Below are 19,169 nucleotides of genomic sequence, written 5' to 3'. Positions count from 1 at the left end.
ACTTAAAAAAAGAACACATTGTATAGTCATACAAAAGTATTTTCTTTATGTCTTTATTCCAAAAGCTTTTTCCTATTTTTAAATGTTTAATTTAGTTTTTTACTTTTCAAACTTTTTTTTTTTTTTTTAAGATGGAGTCTCACTCTGTCTCCCAGGCTAGAGTGCAATGGCACAATCTTGGCTCACTGCAACCTCCACCTCCCAGGTTCAAGAGATTCTCCTGCCTCAGCCTCCCGAGTATCTGAGATTACCGCCTGCCACCACACCCAAGCTAATTTATTTTTTTAGTAGAGATGGGGTTTCGCTATGTTGGCCAGGCTGGTCTCCAACTCCTGACCTCAGGTGATCCACCCAGCTTGGCCTCCCAAAGTGTTGGGATTACAGGCACGAGCCACCACGCCCGGCTTCAAACTTTCTTGCTAAAAACTAAGACAGAAATACACATTAGCCTAGACCTACACAGGCTGGGATCTTCAATATAACTGTCTTCCACCTCCACATTCTGTCCCACTCTGAAGACTGGAAGGTCTTCGGAGGCCATAACAGGCATGGAACTGTCATCTCCAATGATAACAATGCCTTCTGGAATATCCCCGAAGGACCTGCCTGAAGATGTTTTACAGTTAAATCAAAAAAAACAAAAAAAAAGGTAAAAGGGGTATACTCCAAAATAACAATAAAAAGTATAGTATAGCAAATACAAGAACTAGTAACATAGTTGTTTACTGTTATTATCAAATATTATGTACTGTGCATAATTTTACATGCTGTATTTTTATAAGACTAGCAGTACAGTAGGTTTGTTTATACCACCATCACCACAAACCCATGGGTAATGTGTTGCTCTATATTATGATGACTACAGTGTCACTGGACAACAGAAGTTTTCAGCTCCATTACGGTCTCATGAGACCACTGTTGTGTATGTAGCCCATCGCTGACCAAAACATCATTACATGGCACATGACCGTATAATGAACCTTCAGTCAGTCAACTTTCAGGGCTAGTTACTTTATACTTTTCAGCTCATGCCACCTGCCCTTCCCCTACACCCGTAAGGTTTAACTACATAACCACCTAAGTGGCAGCATGACCAAAAGGAAAGTAACAGTAAAGAAGCTAGGGTCACATACTGTGCCACTACAAGGCCTGACCTATATCAAGACCACAGTTACTTTCTCTCTAGATAAACAAAATACATAGCGCTAGAAATACTCTTGAAACAAAAATGTGAAATAACTTTATGCCCTCAGAAAAGTTCTACACAAAGTTACTGCCAGGTCTAATAACTAACCAAAGTGTTTATCTGCAGCAAACAAGTAACTAAATGGAAAACACCACAATGATAAACTTTCATTTACAAGCAAGTAAATCACTATAATTCCAACTTGACAGTAAACTAATGTTATTCTAATAATTTTCTTTTCAAATGAAATAACTCACCTTTACCAAGTGATCAAACTAAGTATCACCAGTAAATGGGACAAATGAACATTATGTACCCAGATACAATGACCTGAGGGAAGATATATCATCATTCATGCATTACTCCAGGGGAAAAAAAAAAAAAAAACGGCTTAAGGTAGATGTAACATGAGGGGAAAAAAATGTGTAATTTGCTGATCAGGACTGTCTCAAAGAGAAACACTGTCTTTAATTTCTGAAAGTCACTATAACAGTATTTGCTATCTTGCTTACAAAGTTTCATCAGGTATACTATGCCAAAAAGTGTGCTACAGAGAACTGAAGACATTTTTCCCTGTAATGATTAGCTCCCATATAATTTTAAGTGACAAATATGTATTGTGCACCTACCATCTGTCAAACACTGTTGTAGGCACTGGAGATCCATCAGTAAACATTATAGACAACGATTCCTTCATGTAGCTTAATTAAATTCTAGTGTGGAGAGAGTCAAATAAGTAAATAACTAAAAAGTAAGACAGAAAAACCAAATCACAGCAGGCGGACAGGTTGGAGGAAGGGGGTGCAATTTTAAATTGGGTGGTGAGGGGTTGCCTCACAGGGAAGATAGTTATGTATGATCGTGAAGGAACTGAGTCAGCCCAGTAGGCCCTAAGAGGCCCTGACAGTGTCTGAGGAGGTCAGAGCAACTGTGGAGACTGAGAGGGGAACCGGTACCTGAGCATCTAAAGGACAGCAAGGACAAAATGCGGTGTCCCATGAGATTCTGGATGGGGGAGGCTGGAGCAGAGGGTGCTTCTGTGAGGGCTGAGGTTTTGCCTGAAGAAGGTGGGTCACGGAAGTGTTTTCAGCAGAGGAGAGACATGATCCAACTCTGGCTCTGAGAGATGACTTTGCTAACATTGGAAACAGACTGCAGGCAACACAGGCAGCAGCAGGGAGAGCAGTTGAGGAGCTACTGCAGTAACACCGCCAAGGAAAAAAGGCCGCGGAGCCGGGTGGAAGAAGTGGAGAGAAAAGGTATCAGATTCTGCATATACTCTGAAGGCAGAGCCAGAGGCTCAAATTCAATGTAGCCTGTGAAAGAGTCAAGGAGGACTCCAAGGTTTCAAATACCACAATGTGATGAAGGTTCTGAAAACAACCGTCTCTGAAAGTACTTGAACATCTGCTGTCTCATTTTGCACCAAAGTCATATGAAGTAGGCTGTGAAGGTGCAGTGTCACCACCTTTCACGAAGGAAGACAGGGCGTGGGGAGAGTTAACTGTTCTGTCCATATACATAGTGGTATTAGAAACAAAATAATAGCCTGTATTTTCTAGCCCAAGTTTGGGTTTTTTTTTCCATTATACCATGTGGCTAGACGTTTTGTTTTGTTTTTCTAAGGTAGAGTGTTGCCATATACTGGAGAAATCCTGCTACAGGGAGTTTCAGATGGCTCCCTGGATCCAGCGGCTAACATGATTCAGTCGCGGCCCCAAAGGGAAGCTCCTGTGGCCAAGTGGAAGCCAAAAAGAGGAAGGAGCCGGGCACGGTGGCTCACGCCTGTAATCTCAGCACTTTGGGAGGCCAAGGAGGGCGGATTCCCTGAGGTCAGGGTTTGAGACCAGCCTGGCCAACATGGTGAAAATCTGTCTCTACTAAAATACAAAAAGTAGCTGGGCATGGTGGCAGGTGCCTGTAATCCCAGCTACTCGGGAGGCTGACGCAGAATCCCTTGAACTCAGCAGGCGGAGGTTGCAGTGAGGTAAGATCCGCCATTGCACTCCAGCCTGGGCGACAGACCAAGACTCCCCCCGCCAAAAAAAAAAGGCAGAGCCCTCTGTGTGCTGGAAAGGCCCCTCCCTGAGTTGGTGTCTGATTCTATGAGGGATACATACAATTGGAAAGCCAGCAATAGTTCATCTAGCCTTATTAATAAAAATGCACTCGAAAGTTTAGCCCAAAGCTGTTAGTTCTTCACTCTCATTGGTCTCAGGAAGCAAATCGTGTCAATGTGGCTGCTCTTATTTTTTAACATCAGCTATAAAACTCTAATGTCTTTCTCCGGTCACATTTCTCACTGATCAAGAAGAGCCATGCATTGAGCAATCCCACCAACACAAAAAACAAACCATTCGGACAGAGTATTTCTCTTTCCTATTCTTGTGGCTGCCGGCAGACTATTCCCTCCTGCCCCTCCCCGCTATGGCGCCTGCGCCCTCATGCTCCACCGCATTCATTCATTCATCCACCGAGCACCTTTCTGATAGAGCTATGTCAGCAACAGGCATTACCACCCCCTTCTCCCCAGGGCAGACCTGGAACACAGATTTACAAGTGGGCTGTGGGCTACGAAGGCAAAACAGGCTGCTGAGGTCAAGTTACGGGGACCTAGCCGGGGATCCATCCAGAGAAGGCCTCCCGAGACGACCAGAGTGAGGAAGAGCGGGAGCCATGAGGGAGGGCAGGTGGCAAGCAGGGCTCCGGCTCAGAGCAGAGGGCGTGGCCTGTGCAGCACCTGAGGCCAAGAAAGGGCGGAACCAGGCCGAGAAGGGGGGATAGTGTGGCCATTTCGAGAAGCCCAGGGGCCAGGAGGGCTGAGGGCTGAGCCAGGTGCCAGCGCTGGAGATGACCCTACAGCGGTGCGCACGGGCGCGATGTGGCCTTGCTGACTCCTGCCCACTTCGCGCCCAGTCTCAGCGTCCGGAGGCCCGGCAGTGTGGGGGCCTCCTCCCGGCCGCCATGTTGTCAGGCCAGGTGGGGCTCGGCCTTCCGGTCAGGAAGTGGCCGGAGCTCCGGGGCCAGAGCCACTGAGGCGGGCACGAGGTGAAACGAGCGCCCCGAGTGGGTGGGAGGCCACGGTGCCGGCAGCGAGGGCCTTGCGAGGGCCTTCCGCGTGCCAGCGATGACCCCGCTCCGCCCTGCGTCCCCAGGGGACGCCCCGCCCCCGGGGGGCCCACTCGCCGTCCTCATGTCCTGGCGCGGGCTCCGGGCGCTGACCCATCCCGGAAGCGCGGCCCAGCCCGGCCCACCCCGCCCGCCGAGGCCTGGCTCTGCCCCAGCCCTCCCCCCAAGCAGCCCTGGGAGTCTGAATCTGGGGTTTTGGAATGAAGGCATGCCTTTTTTTCTTAACTGCCTTTTTATTGAATATTATTTACGTCTGCTATCTTTCTACAAAGAAAGAAAACGGGGGTTGGGAGTGGAGGCGGGAGGGGGAAGCAAAATAAGGAAAGGAAAGAAATCACATCGAAATTCCTGACTCATATTCAGGCAGGCAATGAGAAGCCGATCTAAGATGTTAAGCTGAGAAGTGACAAGACCTGGTCTTGTGGGAAAGGTCACTTAGATCCCAGTGGGATGCATTTTCCCTGGCTTCTCCTGGAATCCGTGTTGGTTTACCCTAGGCAGCAACAGCTCTAGAAGAGCTCCTCATCAACGCCCACCACCTCCTCCAAACCTCTGGCCGCCAAACAATCTTAATACTGACACACTAGAGAGAACGTTCCTTTTGTAAATAAAATAATGTTTTGACCCTGTCATTCTCTTTTCAGAATTCTACGATTGCTGCTGAAATCAAATCAAACCTACTGATCCTAACTGTCTAACAATTGCCTATCACCCTCTATATTCTAGCTAAGAAAGCATGCTTACGAATCCCTTCTCAAATATAGTACTGCCTTTCAATTTAAAAAAAAAAAATTTCTGGCCGGGGGCAGTGGCTCACGCCTGTAATCCCAGCACTTTGGGAGGCCAAGGCAGGCGGGTCACGAGGTCAGGAGTCGAGACCAGCCTGGCCAATATGATGAAACCCCGTCTCTACTAAAAATACAAAAATTAGCCAGGCGTGGTGGCGTCCGCCTGTAATCCCAACTACTAGTGAGGCTGAGGCAGGAGAATCGCTTGAACCCAGGAGGCAGAGGTTGCAGTGAGTGGAGATGGCGTCACTGAGTCCAGCCAGGGCGACAGAGTGAGACTGTCTCAACAACGACAAAAAAACAAAATGTCCACAAAAATCTCTATAGCAATTTAATCTGGAAATAATTCTTCCTTTTTTTTTTTTTTTTTTTTTGAGACAGAGTTTCACTCTGTTGCCCAGGCTGGAGTACAGTGGCACAATCTCGGCTCACTGCAACGTTGCACTCCACCTCCGGGTTCAAAAGCAATTCTCCTGCCTCAGCCTCCCCAGTGGCTGGAATTACACATACCTGCCAATATGCCCAGCTTTTTGGTTTTTTTGAGATGGAGTCTTACTCTGTCACCCAGGCTGGAGAGAAGTGGCGTGATCTCGGCTCACGGCAACCTCCGCCTCCTAGGTTCAAGCAATTCTCCTGTCTCAGCCCCCCAGGTATTTGGGATCACAGCCACACGCCACCACACCCAGCTACTTTTTTGTATTTTTGGTGGAGAAGGAGTTTCACCATATTAGCCAGGCTAGTCTCGAACTCCTGACCTTGGGTGATCTCCCAAAGTGCTGGGATACAGGCGTGAGCCACCGCACCCAGCCATTTTTATATATTTAGTAGAGATGGGGTTTCACCATGTTGGCCAGGCTGGTCTCGAACTCCTGACCTCAAGTGATCTGCCCGCCTCAGCCTCCCAAAGTGCTGGCATTGCAGGCATGAGCCACTGCACCCAGCCAGCTTCCCTTTTACTGATACAACTTGAAGTATTTTAAAATAAAATACTATGCTACCTGGGATTTGCTGCTAAATAATACAGGACATGGAAAACACCAATGAGAATGTGAATAAACAAGGTAGGCCTGAGTTAATGGACTTTATGAGGGATGCAGGAGGGCCGATTCTGCTGGTGTCTACTTTTACATGTTAGAAAGGTTCTGCTGTTTGGGTATCTGAAGCACCTCAGAGTCCTCAAACATTGTAAAAATTCTTCTTTTTTCCTATTACTTTTCCCTATAAAATATGATGTTGCTTAGAATAATACCAAACACCACCCTCCGTGATTAAGCTGTAGAAGTTCAGTCAACAAACATTTCAAAAAAAACTAATTTTAAAGCAAGTTATGCAATGAAGCATCTGTAATTATTTTTTCAAAACTGTCCTGCCTAAACGTCTTCCTTCCACCAAAATTATTGTAATGAAACAACTGTAGTTGCCATTTGCAGCTTTAAAAGCTACCGTTAATCTGTGTTAACATATACCTATGTATTTCCAAATAACCTTAAATCAACTATGTATCTTCCACATCATTTGGAACACCCACCTCTGCATATGGAAGATGTTCATCAAATGTGGTGCACCAACTTACACAATCAGTGACTTTCAAGGTTGAAAAGGACAGTCAAGGCTCTCTATAATCAACCAGCCATTTGGTGGTTTTGTTTTCAGATTAATGTGTACACGCAATCTGTTAAGGTTGAATGGGTAACTTTGTTCTGGATACTATGTATCACATACAGTAGGAAAAATGGGAGACCAACAAAAGCATCCTCAATCTACAATGGTAGGATCAACTGCCTTCCTAATACCTCACTCTAAATAATTATCACTCTAGAAAATAAAATAACGCTAATATGTCTGTGTCATATTATAACTTCTATGGTAGGCAATTATAGGCTACAAAGAAATTTTGTACTTGACATCTTCCGAATCACATTTTTTACCACAGAGTGTTCAGTTGTTGGAGGTGCCCCACAATTAGCGAGAGGAATAACACCATTTCTATTCCTCGCTCAACACTTAAAGTCAAAGTCATCAAATAACGAAAGATTTCATTACCACCCTGTACTGACAGAGACCAATATTAATTATTATTTGAATTAACCTCTGAGCCATGGTTTTCATCAGTACTCAGAAAAGACAGGGACAATTTCTAATTACATGCCACCCTCATTATAAGTCACTAGGCCGCCAAGCTGTATCTGATGAGACTGCTACAGTTTGTTTTGAAACTGCTCTGGACTCCATTATAACCTTCTCATCTCCTCCACAAGGAAATGGAATTCTGCAGGCCACAGAGATGCTTTCCCCAGGAGTTATCACTTTCTCCTTTAAAATTGTGACGTGGGACTATAATTAAGCCTACTACTAAAAGTCCTTAAATACAAAGTAAATAGTTATTTGATGTTTACACTTTAAAGCTGGACAGTCACAGTCTTTTAATAGCCCTCCTTGTCCACAAGATCTTAGAGGTACTTGTACATGGAGCACAACTGCAGGGAACACAGGTTTTCACAGCCTCACGCTCACCAAATGTCAACTGGTCTATTTTACTTAGTGTAAAAGTAACTTTTGATATAAAAAAGGACAAAAACCCAACAGTAAAGACGACGAAGAACCAAAAAAAGATATTTTATTACCCTCTTTCATTGCCTAGTGTAACTTTCCAAAGCTAATAAACTCAATAGTTTCCTGTGCATCCCTTCCTGCCTAGGTGAGCTTGTGCAGATGGGTGTCTGCACATAGTATGCATTTTCCAGTTCTTTTTTACGCAGGACACTTAAGAGCTGGCCATCACAGCCATACATCGCTATCACAGCTGGAGCTGTTCCTAAGTGAAGTCTTGGTGTTGCCCTCTTACAATTACACTGCTCTCTGAGGTACACACTGTATTCTATTCTTTTAAAATGCACCATTTTTAAATCCAACAGGCTTCAGGCTAATCATCCATGACAAATATTTGCATTTAAAATACCTCAAGATTAAGGATTTGGGTATGGAAAACAATGTCAAAGGGTAGTGGAAAGCAGATAAAAATGAATCTGGGTTCTTAACAACAGAAAAGACGCTGAGTTTTTGAATCTTGAAATCAACTGCACGCTAGAAAGGCAATTTACCAACTTGCACACAGATGGTACAGTGAAGAAGGAAAGATGTCCATCTTTCACAGGCAGAGACAGAGCTACATAGGGTGTCTTGAGTGAATCGATGACGTACATGACTATGCACACTGCAGGCATGGCGCCTGCCCTCTATGGGCTGACTAGTGCTTCCAGCATGAGTGACTTCTGTGTTGCCAAAAAGAATACAGCTACTTGGACTATCACCATCAGTATGACCAAAAAAAAGTTTTCATTTCAAAGTCTGCACAAGAATTATGATCAACTAAGAACATGTATTTTGAAATCTAAAATGTCTTTCTTGAATACCCTCTTCCCCATTGCCTCCTCTCACTGTTGTGAACAGAAGAGAATATTTCATCTAAACAAAGTGTAAAGAAAAAAGTGACACTGGGAGAATTCTTTCCCCCAAAATGGAGTGGATTTTTGTAATTACTCCAAGAACAACTATTATAAGCAATACTAAGGGAATAAAAATCTGAAATTTAAAAAAATAATGAAAAGTATTCCCAGTAACCCATCTTTACAATCTCCAATCCTTAAATACTCCATTACTAACAAATCAGGTATACATAAATTTATACAAATTATTACTATAAGACACATTTTAAACTCTGTAGGAGAACTGCTATCTTTAAATGGTATTTTCTATTATCATTGCTATTGAAGATTAAATTGGGCTTTGAAAATTGTATTTAAGATACAACATGATGCTTCCATATACTTATAGTGAAATGGCTACTATACAGTCCAGCAAATTAAAATATCGATCATCTCAAATAGTTTCCCTTTTTTGAGATATGAATAAATTATAACTAAAGATTTCTTTTACACTCAAATACAGTTTAAATTTCTATTTAAAAACTTAAATATACATAGGATGTGTCAGATTGAACTTGCTGCTATAAATTAAAAGTAAACAAGGAATTCTTCATGAACTCAATCTAGTCAGAAAAGCAAAAAAGAAAGTAACAATGACACTCATTCAGCATATTTCAGTTGCAAGTAACTTTTACCTAAGAGTTTTTATTAATTTTCGATTCAACCAAAACCTGTAAACCTACTATTCTAAGCTGTATGCTGGCTGCTACAGGGATACAAAAATAAAGTGAATAAACGTTGGTGATTTTTACACTATGTTTATCATCTCCACCTTCCTCTAACTAAGCTGAGTTCCAGTCAAGCATATGCAAGATTTCCTTCTTTAAGGGCATCCACCATTTTATCAAGTTATCAAAATATTACAAGCTACACAAATGCACCTGGGTTATTGCTTAGGTAATGTTACAATGAAGCTACCTATTTTAGAAATCAGATCTGAACCCTTTAATAGGAAAATACTAAAACAGCCCTAGCCTGCCTTCAAAGAACTCGTAATGTAAAAGAAGAAAACAGGAACGTAGATAATGAAGTGCAATAAAATCTTAGGAATTATGCAAAAGGAAAGAGCCCCAGTCAAAGAGAGGAGCAACAGAGCAATGAGTCACCCCAGGAAAGGAAGGGCCAGCAAAGTCTCCACAGGGACAGGCGAGCCACTAGTGCGTTGTAAGACGCTGCCCTATTTACCTCTGCACCTCACTTGTGTGTTTACTGGCTGCACAGCCTAGGTACGTAGGGACATGTGCCCCCAAATAACTAGAATGAAAGGACAATGTAAGGTAAGGAAGTTGCATTCAGTTGAAAAGAGTCAGAAATGGCTTTACAGAAGAGGTAGTATTTGAAACAGAACCTGAAAATAAGCAGAATTTCGACAGGCAAAGCTGGGTTTCAGTGGACAAAATGGTACTTGAAATAGGGCGAAGCAAAAGCAAGAGGCATGAAAGAGGGAAATGACTGAGTGTTTAGGGACCATGAATAATCCAGTTAGGCCTGTTGTGGACTATATTTAAAGAAGAGCAGATCCAACAGTTAGAAATGTAGCGAGGCAGTAGGGGAGGCCTGCATCCCAGGTGAAGGGAGGCAATCTGTTTTCAAGGGTTAAATGCAAAGCTGGGTGTCCAGAAGTGTGAGCCGATAAGATGCAGGCACCAGAGAGACTGAGAAGTCTCTGCACAAGTCCAGAAGAGAAGGCAGTAGACACTGAAAGGCAGGCAGGATGTGAGAGGCAATGTGGGGAGATAAAATCTACAGACTTTGCCAACATTCTGGATATGGAGGATTGCAACAGGAGAGAAAGTCAGAGATGAAATGGCGATTGTATTCCTGGGTGACTTGGAGAATGGTTGGGGAGAAAGCCAGGTGTGATTTTAAATACCTCATACTCAAAGCACAGCTCAGCTGTCACCCTTCCCAGTGTAAAAATAGTCCCAGATTCATTCAAAAAGTCCTCCTTGGGCATCTTCGCGTCTTCTCTATTTCACCTAGACCAAATTCTTCCTGGTTCCTAAATACAAAACTCGGCTGCTTTACACACCGCCCTTCTACCTTTATCACCGCTCTCTCTGGTTATAGTACATTCTTTAAATCCTGCACAAAAGCTAATTCCTCCAGGAACCCTCACCCACACTTTAACTGGCTACATATAATAAACACTTGAGGTCTTCATGCTTTGACAGACTATACACAGCATTTTATTCAAACGTGCATGTACCTGGCATCCTGCTTTGCCATAGTAGGTTGTCGGTAAGTGCTGGTCATCGATTAATAGTTACCCAATTCTGGTCATCAATTCTTCACAGTTACTATTAAAATCCCTCAAAGTAGATTCTTATACAAGAGGAACTTGTAAACTTTTTTTATTTATCCAATCCATTAGTAAGTAAATGAGCTATCAGTTACATTAAGACAGACATCTAAGTTGGTTCACAGGGAACATGTGCATGAACTAAGTCAGACAGTAAATGATGACCTCCAAATCCAGCAGGGCCACAGAAGAGCACTCCAGGAAAAGCAAGCAAATTCCTTTCTACAGAAGAGCTGCCAGTCAAGCTGCTGGATGTAGAGGCTCACACTACTGTAATTGAAATCACTATCAATAAATCTAGTTTTGTCAATATTTGCATATTTCATCCTCTGTGGATGCATGAATAAGCAAGTTTCAAGACCACATCAGACAGCATCAAAAGGTGTTTCTTACTAATATTTATCAGATTTTACATCATATTCAGAGCTCCTATGCAGAATCTTAATACTAATATGTTATTTTAAAAGATCTTTGTAGGTTACTAAGCAAAGTTAAAATAACTTCCTTTTTTCATATATGAAAACTAACTTTCAACATGTCAATGAAAACTAACTTTCAACATGTCAACTTTTTTAAATGGCAAAATATTTCCACTGAGGGGTTTCAAACTTCTTAAATCACCAAATCATAAATTACTGTAGTTTTGTCCTCATAATTTGAAGATAAATGTGATACTCTTAAATTTGTCTTTTTATATGCTACAGCTCTAATTCCTACTTCTGAGTATTCAATAATTAGAGCAAAATCCTCTATTTAAAAGAAGTTTCATAATATGTAATTACATAACAAGTAGTCTAGTATTACCCCTTGTTCTTTCATCACCTACACTGTTCAGACATTGTTCCAGGATATTGTTTAAATTATTTTTATTAAACTATATGCAAAATTCTAGTCAAGCACAAAAATATTTCGTGGTATCACAACACTCACTCTTTTATCAACTGTGTAAAAATATTAAATACTACCAAGATGTGCCATATGAAATTATTCCTTACTACTTCCTTAACATTATCAACTTAAGCAATCCATAATGGTTCAACTATCTAACCCAAATTCAAAATTTAAATAATTTCACACACAAAAAACATATGAATCATCAAGCTTGCTACATCACTCAACAGCAATCAGATCCAATGAATGTAATCACCACGGTGTAAAAGGGTCTGTGTGTTTCCATTAGATTTTCCATGTCCTTTGTAACTGCATAGCTCAGGATCATTAAAAAAAAAAAAAAAAAAAAAAAGTATCCTTTCAGGATGCCCAGGGTGAAAGGCTCTTGACTTTCCTTTGGGGTCCTGAGACCTAGAATCAAGGATGTCTCATCGATCTACTATATGCATGGTCTTGAGAAAATCCAAAGTTTCTTTTATAAAATGGAAAATATGGATTACTGTGGATTACTATGCCAGCATAAAATGGTAAAATGCTGGTAAGCAATAAAACATAGTACAAATGTGACTCATTTTATTATATAATGTTAATCAATTCATAGGAGTTGATATAAAGAGCTATTTTCCAGGTAGTTCACTTTTCTCCATTTCTCTTCTACATGCATCACCATTATCTTTATACTTTATTTTTAAATCTCAAAGTATAGGTGGTGTGCATTTCTCTAAAGCCAAGGCACCAAACTGTTGGCACAAATTCTGCCATTTTTATTCAATAAGGTTTATTTATGGATATCTAATCATAAATTAAACTGGTAACATTCAGGAAGTAGTTAGCAATAATTTAATATGGCACCTATTTACCGAGTTTAATATTTTTTCAAACTGGGTGAGTCATCTTTTAGATGCAATGTCTTATTAACCCTAACTAACAAGCCTGATTTTTCAGTGACTCCAATTTTCAATGAAATCCAACATTAAGTATCAAAATTGTACTGTGAAAAAACAAATAAGCATGTTTATACATACATACGTTTTTGTCCTCAATGAATTTATACTCTGGTTAAAGAAGCAAGACATAAACAAGTAATGTCATTTCCTGCTTTGCAGACAAAATAGGAACCCCTCTGATAGCTAACTGTGGGGGTTCCTAGAGTCAAATGCACAGGCTCACTAACATCTCTGTACCCATCCATTCCTCCTGCCTCCTTGTTTCCAGGAGAGCTATGCTCTTCCAGGCCGAGACCTATTCCCTCACTTTTAGACTCCACACTTAACTACCTTTCAGGACTCTTAAACCATCAATTACCCTTTACTCTCTCCCTACTATATAGTCCTTTATAGCTCACCTCTCAATTGGATCAGATTTTATATCACACTCAGAGCTCCTAAACAGATGAGATTCCTATCCTAACCAGGTGAGAAAGAAAGCTAGAAAGCCTACATGTCGGTGACTGGCCAGGGGCTGCTGGAGTAAGGCATGTGACTGAATAGTCCCTTCACTACACAAGGGACTACTACAGGAAGCAAGTGAGTATAAAATTCCAGCCCGTATTCCACTAGCCAAGCCATGTGCTCAAGAGAAAGGGTACCTCTTGTTAAGTTGCAAAGGCACCATATGGGTTAGGGGTGGCCCCATGAACATCAGCCATTTAGGCAAAGCAGCAATCCATGTGTCACCCAGGACACATTCTGCCCCTGTGGTTTCCCATACCCAACTCATAATCAGATCTTTTTTATTTTACCTGCTAAATCTTTCTCAGACCCACCCAATTCTGCTTACAGCCGGACCACATCACACTAGATCAAATCACTACCACCTCTCACCTGGACTATGCAACAGTCTTCCCCTTCCAGGCCTTCCAATCGATGCACATGGTGCAACCAGAGTAACTCCTTCCCATTGCTCTTGGGGTACAGACCAAGCTCTCCCAGTGCAGCCGAAGAACCTTTGGGCAAGAAGACCCCAGCCCAAGCTTGCCTTCCTCAGCTGAGTCTTTCTACATCTTCTGAACTAAGTTAAATGTCTCTGTTACCCACTCCATGACATCACCTACTGTTCCTTTTTTTCAAGCAATTATTACAGCTGTACTTTCACAGGTTTGTGTGGTTATTTGGCCCACTGTCCCCCAGCCTTGGGCGCCTGGTATAACTGTGTTCCCCCCTGCATCCCCAACACTCATCATGGTGCCCAGCCTACAGGTATACATGAATACTTTTTTGGATTAATAAATAAAATACAAAACAATAAATTCTATAGCTAATACCTTGGGAAGAGTAAGACAAAATATATGACATGAGTACTGAGGAAACTCAAACAAGGGAGAAATTTTTCTGTGAGTAGGTTTAACAACAGGAATGTTCTTTTAAAGGGGCAGGGGGAGCATCAAGGGAAGAAAGCCCTAAGATGGCATAAGTCAGAGAATGGCACAAGTGGAGCTGGGCCACACTGGAGAGGAACAAAATAACTGGACGAAAGAAAGGGTGCAAGCAGAGGGCCTTGAAAGATTAAGAGAAAGTTTTACACTGTGGATCCAGGAACTGAGGCATGGTTAAATCGAGATTCACCTGGCAGAGCGAAGTTGTATCTGACTTCACTCAGGGAGAGGTAGGAGTTTATGAGCTGTTTCAGAGATGCAGCAGCAGAACAGACCAGGCTTGGTAACTGGCTTGATGAAGGGAAGGTGGGCAGTTTAGGCAATTAAAATCCAAAGCAGCAGCCAAGATGATCCCAGGATGGGAGGGCTATTTGTTGGCAGGACAGTCCTTCCATAAAGGGGTGGGACAAGATCATGGATCCGCTTGTATTCACAGACAGAAATTAACATTAATTTTACAATGTGGCTAAACAAAATGAGAGAGTTTCATGGTTCCAGTTACTGAAGTATCACGAATTTGGTTTTCGATTGGGTGGTGGGAGGACAGTAGAAAATGAAAGCACAAGTAGTCTTCTGTTTTTCTTTTGTTTTTTTCTTTCATTTTCATTTCCTATCCATAACCCTACCTTGACCAATAAGAGGAAAAGAAAGCAATGAATTTTAATATGTTCTTACCCAGGCCTTTCATTCTGGTGCCATGACCAATCACTGGTCAAAGGCATTTTACAGAAGAATTAAGAGATATGCACGTGGGGAAGTGAAATGGGTATAAAATTTCAGTTTTATAAGAGATATGGAGATGATGCTGGTGATGGATGCATAACATTATGAATATGCATTTAGTATCACTGAACTGTACACTTAAAAATGGTTAAGATGTGTATTTTACCGCAGTAAGAAAAAGGAAGGGGGAGGAGAAAGAGAGAGAGACGCACATTCTCTGCAGAAGATGGTTGCAGTGGTGGCCCAATACGTTGGGCTTCCCTGGAGTATTCCCTCTCACACTGCCTGGCCATGTAACTTGCTTTGGCCAGAGAGACAATAGCAAACTTCAGGCAAACAGACCTGAAGAGTGCTTGAGCACCAGAGTTGCCTTCTTTTCTGCCACCATGTCAATAAGCCTAGGCCAATCTGCTGGAATGTGTGGCGCGCTCTCGCTTGCTCACTCGCTCTCACAGGCAAACATACGGCCCCAGCTAACTATCAGCCACCAGCTGACCACAGATGCAGGGGTGAGTCCAGCTGAAACTAATCCAAACTGCCAACCCACAAAAAAAGTATGTGCTAAATAGATGGCTTCTCTTTTAAGCCACCAAGTTTCAGGGTAGTTTGTTACACAGCAAAAGATAACTAATAAGATTCACTAAGAGAATGAGGCTATAGGTCCCTAAGAATATATGCAAATTCTTTGTCACTTTTGCATTTTATTCACCAGCAACTGGAAAGCTATAACAGGGAAAAGACTGGTGTAAGAGATTTTGCTTTTAAGTTTACAACCAAGATCACAGTCTCCACCTTCTCACTTTATTGCTTAATGGTCTTGGCATTAAAAGCTTTATTTACTTAAGAGACTACATAGATTCCAGTTGTTCTGTAAAGTCGGAAAGGACAGTCAGAGAAAACCAAAACAAGAGCTATAAGACACAACTTGTGGTATGAATACAATAACTACATTTACACCGAAGTAAAAATTAGGAGGGATACCTAGTCTAAAAAGAAAGAATATCTAAAATAAGAATATCCTATATTTTCCAGATTATATACACACCACATAGAGAAAATTAGTATTGGCCGGGCGCGGTGGCTCAAGCCTGTAATCCCAGCACTTTGGGAGGCCGAGACGGGCGGATCACGAGGTCAGGAGATCGAGACCATCCTGGCTAACATGGTGAAACCCCGTCTCTACTAAAAAATACAAAAAAACTAGCCGGGCGAGGTGGCGGGCACCTGTAGTCCCAGCTACTCGGGAGGCTGAGGCAGGAGAATGGCATAAACTCGGGAGGCGGAGCTTGCAGTGAGCTGAGATCCGGCCGCTGCACTCCAGCCTGGGCGACAGAGCAAGACTCCGTCTCAAAAAAAAAAATAAAAGAAAATTAGTATTAAAGCAGAAGAAAAAGTAATTAACGTTTAGTAAGTGCTCCCTATGGAAAAGGCACTGCACTAGGGGCTTTGCATCATACACTCTCTCACCCACCCACACACCACCTGCCCCCCTATAACCCTCACAACTATGCCTGAATATTAGTTGCCTATATTTTGTAAATGAGGAAACCAAAAGCAATTAAGTGACTCTTCCCAAATCACAAAACTAGTGAGTGGAGGAGCTGGTATTTGATTCTAGGTCCCACTGCTTTTAAGGTGCATGTTTTTTCTCTATTTTGTTCTATCATGCCTCCAGAAAACATCACTGCAGGGAGGCACAGCCTCCACTCCTCACGACTGCGCAGAGCACAACGCCAGAACTTAAGGACTGGCACTGGGTGCAGAAAACAACCGTACATCAAGACACATGTGCCCTACAGAAAAATTAAACAAGCCACAATGATGATGCCTTCCTCTCACCAAAAAGAGTGCAGGATAAACTTTTCAAGATCTCTAGGAAGGTTAAAAATATTTAATAGGTTCACATGGAACTGTTACTAAACCAGATACCTTTCAAACCAACAGTGTTTTTTCCTTACCCAAGCCTACCTTTCTAAATAAAATTCACTCTTTAAAAATTGTAATTGCCTGATAAAAAGGTGTCCAACAAAAGAATATCAGGAAATATTTCCATTATATAAGGTAGACAGTTACACAAAAGGAAGAACTATGATGCGATCAAGTAATCCACACTGTAATGACTATGTGTGGAGAGGCCACAATTAACGTTCAGGTAAGGAATGCCCTTTCCATTAAAACTAGCGAATCCCATCTGTCCTAACCAAACATCCAAGTATAACTATCTAGAAAAACAGAGGCAAAAATAATCCACCTAACCTTAAGGACTTACACTTATTTTGGGAAACAAAAGGGATAGTCCACAAATAAAGATACTGATTATAGACTTTCCACAAATGAATGAATCCATGTGACTGAAAAGACTGGTGATCTGTGCCAGGATCTCTTCTACCATGATGACCATTTACTGAGGACTTTACTGCAAACTCGGTACTACACAACCTGGGAACATTTTACACACAGCTCTCTCTTGGAAACAGAGACTGAACTGTGGCTGCTGCTCACCAAGATGTATCAGTTGTGAATCTTTTTTTAAAAACTATACCTATAGTCTGCTGAGTTGGTCAGATTGTTGCTACCTGTTACTTTCACATAACAGATTCTGAATTGCGTCAAGTATAAGTCAGCATGTATCTTGTATTCCCTTTCCTTCAGATTACTTTCCAACTCAAACATAATGTTATCACAACCTCACTCGGCTCAAAACCTGAGACAGAATTCAAATGAGCAGCCTGTGCTCTGTGAGCAGCGTGCCACTTGTGAGAAGCACCGTGCTCTGAGGCAGTGACAACCTGCCAAAGCTGTACCCCTGATGCCTCACTGCCATCACTGTCCTTGTTGCACTTACAGTGTGTGTGTCCGGCACTGGGCCCTCTTCAGAACTTAAGTCGCTTTCCCAAGATACTATGGTACAGTGAGGAGTCTAAATTAGAACCAGGTTCTAACTGCAGGACCCACTCTTAATTGTTAGGTTATACTGCCTCCAATGGCTGCCAACAGCAGATCTGGCATTAGAAAGCTGCATGCTGATAGACCATGTGACTGGCTAAATGGGCACCAGCCGGCACCCAACCAGGCAGGACTTTTAGGTTGCTACCTAAAATGAGCAACATCATAGTTGCTACCAACTATTCAGTCACCTGACATGGCATCATCTCATTGTGTTAGGCCAAATGCAGTAATCTTCCATGGTGCTGATGCCTTGGGGCTTAATATTGTCTTTATCTTCTAGTTTGGACTGAGATATGGATGAAATCTTAGTTCTTGTGAGGTCAGTACACTCTCAACATAGCATCAGCTGACAAGCTCCACAACCTGTTAAGTAACATACACCTACTCCAGAACAATCACCGGCAGTTATAATTATTCTAAGATGGTAAGCTTCTAGAAATGTCCCAGACGCCGGGCGCGGTGGCTCACGCCTGTAATCCCAGCACTTTGGGAGGCCGAGGCGGGCGGATCACAAGGTCAGGAGATCGAGACCACGGTGAAACCCCGTCTCTACTAAAAATACAAAAAATTAGCCGGGCGCGGTTGTGGGCGCCTGTAGTCCCAGCTACTCGGGAGGCTGAGGCAGGAGAATGGCGTGAACCCGGGAGGCGGAGCTTGCAGTGAGCCGAGATCGCGCCACTGCACTCCAGCCTGGGCGACAGAGCCAGACTCCGTCTCAAAAAAAAAAAAAAAAAAAAAAAAAGAAATGTCCCAGACATTTTGTGAAAGTAAAAAGCTGCCAATATGGTTAGAAAGAGCCTAAGGCAAGCAATCACCAAGTACTAATTTAGTATTTAGTTTCATTCATAATGATCTTCTAAAATTTGGCTGTTTGGAATTTAAAATATTTCCATAGAAAGAATCTCAAGTTGCCAGGCACAGGTGCTCACGCTTATAATCCCAGTACTTTGGGAGGCCAAGGTGGGCAGATTACCTGAGGTCGGGAGTTTGAGAGCAGCCTAGCAGCCTAACCAACATGGAGAAACCCCATTCCTACTAAAAATACAAAATTAGCCAGGCATGGTGGCGCATGCCTTTACTCCCAGCTACTTGGGAGGCTGAGGCAAGAGAATCACTTGAACTCGGGAGGGTGTGGTGAGCCGAGATCTCGCCATTGCACTCCAGCCTGGGCAACAAAAGCAAAACTCCATCTCGAAAAAGAAAGAAAGAGAAAGAAAGGGGTGGAGGGAGGGAGGGAGAGAGAGAGAGAGAGAGAGAAAGAAAGAGAAAGAGAGAGAGAAAGAAAAAGAAAGAAACAGAAAGAGAGAAAGAGAGAGAGAGAGAAAGAAAGAAAGAAAGAAAG

At 42.4% G+C, this 19,169-nt stretch overlaps 1 protein-coding gene across 12 annotated transcripts in view; it reads right to left on the bottom strand.

Moving 5' to 3' along the window:
- The window catches only part of CHD7 (chromodomain helicase DNA binding protein 7), a 188,502-nt gene that overhangs the window by 148,797 nt on the left and 20,536 nt on the right, over window positions 1-19,169 (bottom strand). Inside the window, exons 1-2 of one of the 12 annotated variants that reach the window (XM_073998837.1) lie at window positions 2,143-4,163; window positions 1,816-1,899 (exon numbers count right to left, since the gene is read on the bottom strand). The exons of 10 other annotated variants lie outside the window; for them this stretch is intronic. The gene's annotated coding sequence lies outside the window, so the exon portion shown is untranslated. Of the gene's footprint in view, window positions 1-1,815; window positions 1,900-2,142; window positions 4,164-19,169 lie in introns of those variants that run through there. One more of the 12 variants, XM_065519256.1, reaches the window with a different exon arrangement.

This window comes from Macaca fascicularis, chromosome 8 (genome assembly GCF_037993035.2).
Source record: "Macaca fascicularis isolate 582-1 chromosome 8, T2T-MFA8v1.1".
Classification (NCBI taxonomy): Eukaryota; Metazoa; Chordata; class Mammalia; order Primates; family Cercopithecidae; genus Macaca; species Macaca fascicularis.
The sequence above is the reverse complement of the archived record's forward strand: the minus strand, read 5'-3'. Positions and strand labels throughout refer to the sequence as shown.